Here is an 8,866-nt window from a genome sequence, read left to right as displayed (position 1 = left end):
GCCATGATCTTAGTTTTCTGAATGTTGAGTTTTAAGCCAACTTTTTCACTCTCCTCTTTAACTTTCATCAAGAGGCTCTTTAGTTCTTTTTCACTTTCTAACATAAGGGTAGTGTCATCTGCCTATCTGAGGTTATTGATATTTCTCCTGGCAATCTTGATTCCAGCCTGTGCTTCATCCAGTCCAGCATTTCTCATGATGTACTCTGCATATAAGTTAAATAAGCAGGGTGACAATATACAGCCTAGATGTACTCCTTTTCCTATTTGGAACCCATCTCTTGCTCCATGTCCAGTTCTAACTGTTGCTTCCTGACCTGCATATAGGTTTCTCAAGAGGCAGGTCAGGTGGTCTGGTATTCCCATCTCTTTTAGAATTTTTCACAGTTTATTGTGATCCATATAGTCAAAGGCTTTGGCATAGTCAATAAAGCAGAAATAGATGTTTTTCTGGAACTCTTGCTTTTTTGATGATCCAGCGGATGTTGGCAATTTGACCTCTGGTTCCTCTGCCTTTTCTAAAACCAGCTTGAACATCTGGAAGTTCATGGTTCACATACTGCTGAAGTCTGGCTAGGAGAATTTTGAGCATTACTTTACTAGCGTGTGAGATGAGTACAATTGTGTGGTAGTTTGAGCATTCTTTAGCATTGCCTTTCTTTGGGATTGGAATGAAAACTGACCTTTTACAGTCCTGTGGTTTTCCAGATTTGCTGGCATATTGAGTGCAGCACTTTCACAGCATCATCTTTCAGGATTTGGAATAGCTCAACTGGAATTCTATCACCTCCACTAGCTTTGTTCATAGTGATGCTTTCTAAGGCCCACTTGACTTCACATTCCAGGATGTCTGGCTCTAGGTGAGATCACACCATCGTGATTATCTGGGTCGTGAAGGTCTTTTTTGTACAGTTCTTCTGTGTTCTTGCCACCTCTTCTTAATATCTTCTACTTCTGTTAGGTCCATACCATTTCTGTCCTTTATCGAGCCCATCTTTGCATGAAATATTCCCTTCTTATCTCTCATTTTCTTGAAGAGATCTCTAGTCTTTCCCATTCTGTTGTTTTCTTCTATTTCTTTGCATTGATCACTGAGGAAGGCTTTCTTATCTCTCCTTGCTATTCTTTGGAACTCTGCATTCAGATGCTTATATCTTTCCTTTTCTCCTTTGCTTTTCGTGTCTCTTCTTTTCACAGTTATTTGTAAAGCCTCCCCAGCCAGCCATTTTGCTTTCTTGCATTTATTTTCCATGGGGATGGTCTTGATCCCTGTCTCCTGTACAATGTCATGAACCTCCGTACATAGTTCATCAGGCACTCTACCTATCAGATCTAGTCCCTTAAATCTATTTGTCACTTCCACTGTATAATCATAAGGGATTTGATTTAGGTCATACTTGAATGGTCTAGTGGTTTTCCCTACTTTCTTCAATTGATGTCTGAATTTGGCAATAAGGAGTTCATGATCTGAGCCACAGTCAGCTCCTGGTCTTGTTTTTGCTGACTGTATAGAGCTTCTCCATCTTTGGCTGTAAAGAATATAATCAATCTGATTTCAGTGTTGACCGTCTGGTGATGTTCATGTGTAGAGTCTTCTCTTGTGTTGTTGGAAGAGGGTGTTTGCTATGACCAGTGAGTTCTCTTGGCAAAACTCTATTAGCCTTTGCCCTGTTTCATTCCATATTCCAAGGCCAAATTTGCCTGTTACCCCAGGTGTTTCTTGACTTCCTACTTTTGCATTCCAGTCCCCTATAATGAAAAGGATATCTTTTTGGGTGTTAGTTCTAAAATGCTTTGTAGGTCTTCATAGAACCGTTCAACTTCAGTTTTTTCAGCATTACTGGTTGGGGCATAGGCTTGGATTACTGTGATATTGAATGGTTTGCCTTGGAAATGAACAGAGATCATTCTGTCATTTTTGAGATTGCATCCAAGTACTGCATTTCAGACTCTTTTGTTGACCATGATGGCTACTCCATTTCTTCTAAGGGATTCCTGCCCACAGTAGTAGATATAATGGTCATCTGAGTTAAATTCACCCATTCCAGTCCATTTAGTCATTTTAGTTCGCAGATTCCTAGAATGTTGACGTTCACACTTGCCATCTCCTGTTTGACCACTTCCAATTTGCCTTGATTCATGGACCTGACATTCCAGGTTCCTATGCAATATTGCTCTTTACAGCATTGGACCTTGCTTCTATCACCAGTCACATCCACAACTGGGTATTGTTTTTGCTTTGGCTACATCCCTTCATTCTTTCTGGAGTTATTTCTCCACTAATCTCCAGTAGCATATTGGGCACCTACTGACCTGGGGAGTTCCTCTTTCAGTATCCTATCATTTTGCCTTTTCATACTGTTCATGGGGTTCTCAAGGCAAGAATACTGAAGTGGTTTGCCATTCCCTTCTCCAGTGGACCACATTCTGTCAGACCTCTCCACCATGACCCGCCCGTCTTGGGTGGCCCCACAGGGCATGGCTGAGTTTCATTGAGTTAGACAAGGCTGTGGTCCATGTGATCAGACTGACTAGTTCTCTGTGATTATGGCTTCAGTGTATCTGCTCTCTGATGCCCTCTTGCAACACCTATCGTCTTGGGTTTCTCTTACCTTGGACGTGGGGTATCTCTTCATGGCTGCTCCAGCAAAGTGCAGCCACTGCTCCTTACCACTATTCCCACCATTTCATGCTTGGCATATCGTGTGCATTCAGCATGTAAACTTATGCCCATTGGTTAAAGAATGATGTTAACAATTCAGTATTTCTCATTTCAGATTGTATTTCACCACATATTTTTGGAGCACTTACTAGGTGATAGGCATTGTGTTAGGAGCTTTCTTACTGTTTGATTCTTGCACAGCCCTCTTCACCTGTTGACAATGGGGAAATTGAGGCTCAGGGAGGCGAAATAATTTAACCAAGACCACGCATTCTTGATTCGACCTAATTCAAAGCTGGATATTCCACTTTTCAAGCTCAGTTTTTTACTTTCTTTCTGTTATTCTCCTGGGCCTAGCGAACATTGAGTGGGTTTCCCCACTTCTATTAAACTCTGCTCACCACTGACTCTGCAGGAGCTCAATAATCCACTCCCAAGTAGGACAGTCTCTGCCTCTCTGACTGTAAATAAAGAATCTGTCTTCATGGCATGAGACTCCGAGTGTCATCAAATGCCACTGCCCACAGTGTGTTCAGGAACGGAAGCTTCTCTCAGAGTTTCCAGCAGGGCCTGCCCGTGGAAACACCATGGGATTAGTCCTGTAGACGTGCCCCAGACACTGTTCCATGGATGAAAACAGTTGTCACAGGGACTAGAAAATTGAATTGGTTAAACCTTCTGGGTTTAGATTGTTTTTGGAGAGTGAGTAACTCTTATGATTTTTTTTTTACTTGTCACAGGCTAAAAGGAAAAAAAAAAGTAAGAGTGAAACTTCATAGCTATTTTTCTTCCCTGTATGTTCATAGTAGTTATTTATATCTGGGAAGTTTCCATTGGGATTTGATTCAGGATATAGACTTGGCAGGGTGGCTTCTACACTCCGTGGTGACATTTGACAGACTGCAGGCAAAGCAGGATGGATTTCTAATATCTAGATGGATGGATTCTGGGATGAAGTGTTGAGATTCTACTGTATTATGAAATGGATTTATTGATCTGAATCTAAAAGTGGCCCGTTGCTTGTCAATATCAGATCTGTATCAATACATTTGATAAATGAGGGCTCCCGATCCTTTGCTTTGTTTGTTTTATCAACTGCACTTGGCAATAACAATAAAAGACTCCAGGTGGTGCCTTGTGAATGGCTTATTGCACTCGTCATGTGCGCTGCTAACCTTAGGGCCCAGTTTTGTGATCCCGCATATGTTACAACCACCAGAAGTGCTCGGCTGTGCCTCACTTCCTCCCTCAAATTAGCCATTCCCCTGCAAGGTTGCGTTTCAATATCAGCCTCACTCATTAACCTTGAAATGCCGTGCCCATACTGTAGGTAGCATCTTCATTTTCCAGATGAAGAAATTAAGACACTGAGAGGTTAAATGAGCTTCCCAAGGCCACATGGTAAATCTTGAATACAGCTGGAGCCAGGTGGAGGTGTCATGGTTCCTGGGAGAGGGTAGGACTCTTGCCTTCTCTGTGGTTCCAAAGTGAAAGGGTCTGAATGTGCAAGGAGCTTGTCCGTGGTATCCTTTCTGCTCAGGTGTGGTGAGGCTGCCATCTTATCTCTGAATCTTTTGGGGAAGAAATCCAGGTCCCTGTGTTGGAAACAGAAGGTTCAAAAATGTGCTGTCTCTGGTCTTTGTAGCCACAGACCAAGGTTGGATGACAGTCCTCGTGTGATGGTTCTTACTGAGACATGTATATTTCTGGGGTCAGCTATGTGCCCAAGTAGATGTTATTATAGGTGATGTTGGGGGGGGGGTGGGAACAGAGAAACAGAAAACACAGTTCTTCCCCTCAAGTGCCTACATTTGAGCTGATGAATGCTTGAATGCTTGTCTGTATCCTCAGATCTCTTCCTTCAGGGGCTGGTAGAAATCTCTGGTAGGCTTCGCAGGTGGCGCTAGTGGTAAAGACCCTGCCTGTCAATGCAGGAGATATAAGAGACACAGGTTTGATCCCTGAATCAGGAAGATCTCCTGTAGGAGGACATGGCAACCCACTCCAGTATTCTTGCCTGGAGAACTCTATGAACAGAGGAATCTGGCAGGCTACCGTCCATAGGGTCACACAGAGTCAGGCACTACTGAAATGACTTAGCTCGCACACATGCAGAAATCTCTGGTGGGTGAAACAGGCCCCGTGTCTGCACTCACATGACTGCTGCCACTAGCAGACTATTAATCAGTGATGTTAATAAATGATTGCAATGGTTGCACTGTTGACAGTGTGCACATTTACACAGCCAGTCTCAGCAACTACCTGGAATAAGGTTAACAAAGGTGCTTGAAGTCCACGACCCTTGCGTGTGCCGTGTGGGTGCAGGTCTAATTCTGAAGGTAGAGCTGATCTCTTTGGTGTGAATTATGTGACTGTGTAACCTTTGAGTCTCTTCTGGAACTTTGAATTAAATTCACTTTAGTCTGTCATCACAGTGATGATGAGCTGGAATAGGAAACCAAAGAGATGATTATCCAGCAAAATATAGAACTAGAACTAGAAGGCTTGAGGGGTAAGTGGAGTTTTATCTAGGAAAACTTTTTTTAAATAAAACCTCTTTGGTTGAAAATTCACTCTAAAAGATATCATGGAAAAATGCTTATATCTCTGTTTTCATGCCTCCTTCTTTTTGTGGAAACTCAGGGCTATCATTCTGAAGACCAGGCATTTTTTTTTTTTGGTAGGTTGAGAGGATGTAGGGCAATAGCCGACTGATGATTTTTAGCATGCAATTTTTGACATTAGTTTACTTCAAATGCAGTGAGTTAATGAGCACATTTTTCCAGAACCTAATTTATATCCCTTGTTCCAGGGAAAATTGTCTAATAATATGTTGTTTCTTTTTCTCCTCCACCCCTCAGTCCATATTCCTCAAGACTCAAAGAAGAAAGCCAATTTTACTTGCATATATTGTTGAAAATGCAGATTCCCTTAGACAGTGAGATTAAATTGGTTTGGAGTGGAATTTAGGAATCTCTGTTTCTAATAAGCGTCCTCAAGAGCTGATTACAGTCTTAATTCCTAACAGGCAGGTCTTGTGAGGCCCATACTTTGAGTAACAGTGTTAGAGGCAAAAGAGTTGATACCTGAACAAATTCCAAGTAGGGGAGGAGAAGTGATGTGTGTTAGAGGGAAGTGTCCCTTCTCCCAGAAGATGGTTTCACGGTGAATGAGTGGTGGCTTTTAGTCAATGACTAATTATATAACCTTGGAGGAAATTCAGAACATATGTCTTTCCCCAGATTTAAGTGTACAAACATATATTGAAGATATTTTCTTGGTGCTGTATTCAGGATCTGAGTGAGAAATGGTTACTGATCACTGGGAAATATGTTTATTATAGGAGCTGTTTTTTTTTTTTTTACAGTAGGGAGAATTTATTTGATGCAGTGAATATATTATTTGATTGATATGATCAGATTATAGAAAGTCTGTGAGAAAAGAAACAGTAACACCAGCAAACTATCACATTAGGGTTATTCATCTAGCCATTTGTATACCATGTGAATAAGCACTCTTGGAAAAATTTTGTGATTCTGTCAAATAGAGAAATTATTTGCAGAGAACATTTTCATTATTTTCAAAACAACACTAGTATAGCTGAGCATCAGTATGTGTGTGTTTGTGTGTGTGCACATTGCACATGGCTTGTGGGTGGATATCTGCAAACAAGCCATGAACTAATAATAAAACAACAAATTAGCAACAATTTAATTAAGTACAATTTATGTCAAAGTATCTGAATAGGGATATGATTACATAATTACATGTAAAAATTTGAGGGAAAGAATAGACATTTTTCTTTTCTTATAATCAACTCCCTGTTCCACCGTGGTCCGGCAGCTGTTTTTTGAGCTGCCAAGCTGGGCTGAGCTGGGCCAAACCTTTATGGTGGGAATGGTCTGTGCGAGTTGGCAGGCTGTCAAGCCGTGTGTGGTCCTTGTCCCAGCAAGTGAGTCAATGAGAATTTGAAGTTGCAAATGTGCCTCACGTTCACTTCTGAGTAACAGGGAAGGGGTTTGGGATTGCTGAAAGTCCAGCTCAGTGACACCCTCTCTTGCAGCAGTTGAATCAAGGAGATGATGGAAAATTAAGGTCTGGTGGGCCACAGAGCTTCCACAGGGCATGCACTCTGTGTACTGCGCTCAAAATGTCACATTCCAAGAAGTCCTGGAATTAGCAGGCTCAGTGTCATATCGCGCTGTGGGCTCAGCTCACATGATGCAAGCTTTTGCTTATCTGACCGGGCCTAAAATAAGACGCTTCAATGATTTATTTATGAGCTCTGGGCCACCCAGGCCTGTGATGTAAGTAACCTTGGGGTACACAGCATTTGATCACTTCAATTCCCATTAACTACCTGTTTCTAAATGGGGAAAAGCATTTACCCAGCACATTGCGTTATTCATGAAGACACAAAAGCAGCCTGTTGTGCTGTCGCTGGGGTGGATTTCCATGTAATGTGATCCAGCTGTTGAATGCTGCAGTGTAGGTGTCTAACATTAACTTGTCTCCTTCCCCTTTTCTGATTCTTTTTCTTTTTTCTCCTTGGTTTTTTTTTTTTTCATTCTTAAAAAGAATCTTGGCCATTTCCAGACATTTTAAAACATGTAACTGTATATCAAGAATTTAGGAGCTCCCTGTTTAAACACGGAAGGTCTTGAGTTGGTGGCAAAAGACCCATTTTATACAATAATGGGAGCACCTAGCACAGAGTTTCTTAGCTGGGCGCTGTTAATATTTTAGGCCTGATCATTTTTTTGTTGTTGTTGTGGGCATTGTCCTGTGGATTGTAAGATTTTGGGAGTATTTCTAGCCTCTGTTCACTAGATGCCAACAGCACCTACCCATTGTGACAACCAAAAATGTCTCTAGACATTCCTGAATGTCTCCTTGGGAGCAAAATTACCCCTGGTTGATGTAGTATGACAGCCAACTGGGTATTTGTTAATGAAGAATTTCAGATTCTCTCTGAGATTATGTGGATATAGGTATCAGACCTGGATTTGGAGGCAGAAAACCTGGGTTTGAACTCTGGCCCCAAAACTAACTGTGACTAGTTAATGTGACACCGGGCACAATATTTATCTTATAGAAGCCTTAAATTTCTCACCTGTTAAATAAGAACAATACTACTTAACTTATAGGGTAATTGAAAATCCATGAACTAACATGTATAAGGAATATAGCTTATGACACGTGCTCAGAAATTGATGATCTGATTGTATGGCAGGACTTGATATATGAAATGTTGTGGCTGTCAATTTAGGTATGCAGAGAAATAAAAGGCAGTCCTGAGGGCCCCTTTCATCACGTATTGCTCAAGTCTGTTTCATCGTTTTTCTCTTCCTCTCCATTTCCTTCCTCCAGCCATTCTTATATTCCAGAAACTGACTAATTTTGGCCTTAAATGTGAAACCTGGAGGATGGAAAGAGGAGTGATGAAGGGGATGTAGAAGAACAGTTTCCTGATGGGATCATTCTATTAGGGAGCCCCCTGAAGAGGTGTGGGCAATTCATTTAGCTTCTGGAATGTGAAAATATAGAAAGATGGTAAAAACAAAGAAACCCTCGACACACCATTAATCTGAACCCTACTCTGCACTCAGCAAATGCCAAATCCACCTTGTGGTTTTTGCTTCAGTAAAAAGTGAAATCGCTTTCCTTATTCAGGAATGAAGGTGACAAATGTTAAATCTGTTTTCTTAGGAAACAGCTGAGAAAACATTCAAAATGATTCCATGTGACTAGCACAGTTTTCTGCCTAGGTCTTCAAAGTCTGAGTCTCTTTTGAGCTGTATCTAAATCTAGAAATAAGGGCTGGGCTGAGAATGAAGGAGTTGACATCAGACAGGGAGTTGAGACTGTAATCTTTGACATCTCCCTTTCAGCCATCACACGCATATTTTATAGGCTACCTGCCAGCAATTAAGAAAACCTTGGCAAAAGCCTTATCCTTCTTATTTGTTCTGAAATCCTCCTTTCTGTGGAGAGGTGTGTTATAATTTCACTTATGTTTTACAAATCTCTCTTCCTTACGCAGGGCTTCCCAAGTGGTGTTAGTGGTAAAGAACCCGCCTGCCAATGCAGGAGATGTAAGAGACATGGATTCGATCCCCGGGTCAGAAAGATCCCCTGGATAAGGAAATGGCAACCTATTCCAGTATTCTTGCCTGGAGAAACCCATGGACAGAGGAGCCTGGTG

This window comes from Bison bison, unplaced genomic scaffold, assembly GCF_000754665.1.
Source record: "Bison bison bison isolate TAMUID 2011002044 unplaced genomic scaffold, Bison_UMD1.0 scf7180017864136, whole genome shotgun sequence".
Lineage (NCBI taxonomy): Eukaryota > Metazoa > Chordata > Mammalia > Artiodactyla > Bovidae > Bison > Bison bison.
The sequence above is the reverse complement of the archived record's forward strand: the minus strand, read 5'-3'. Positions refer to the sequence as shown.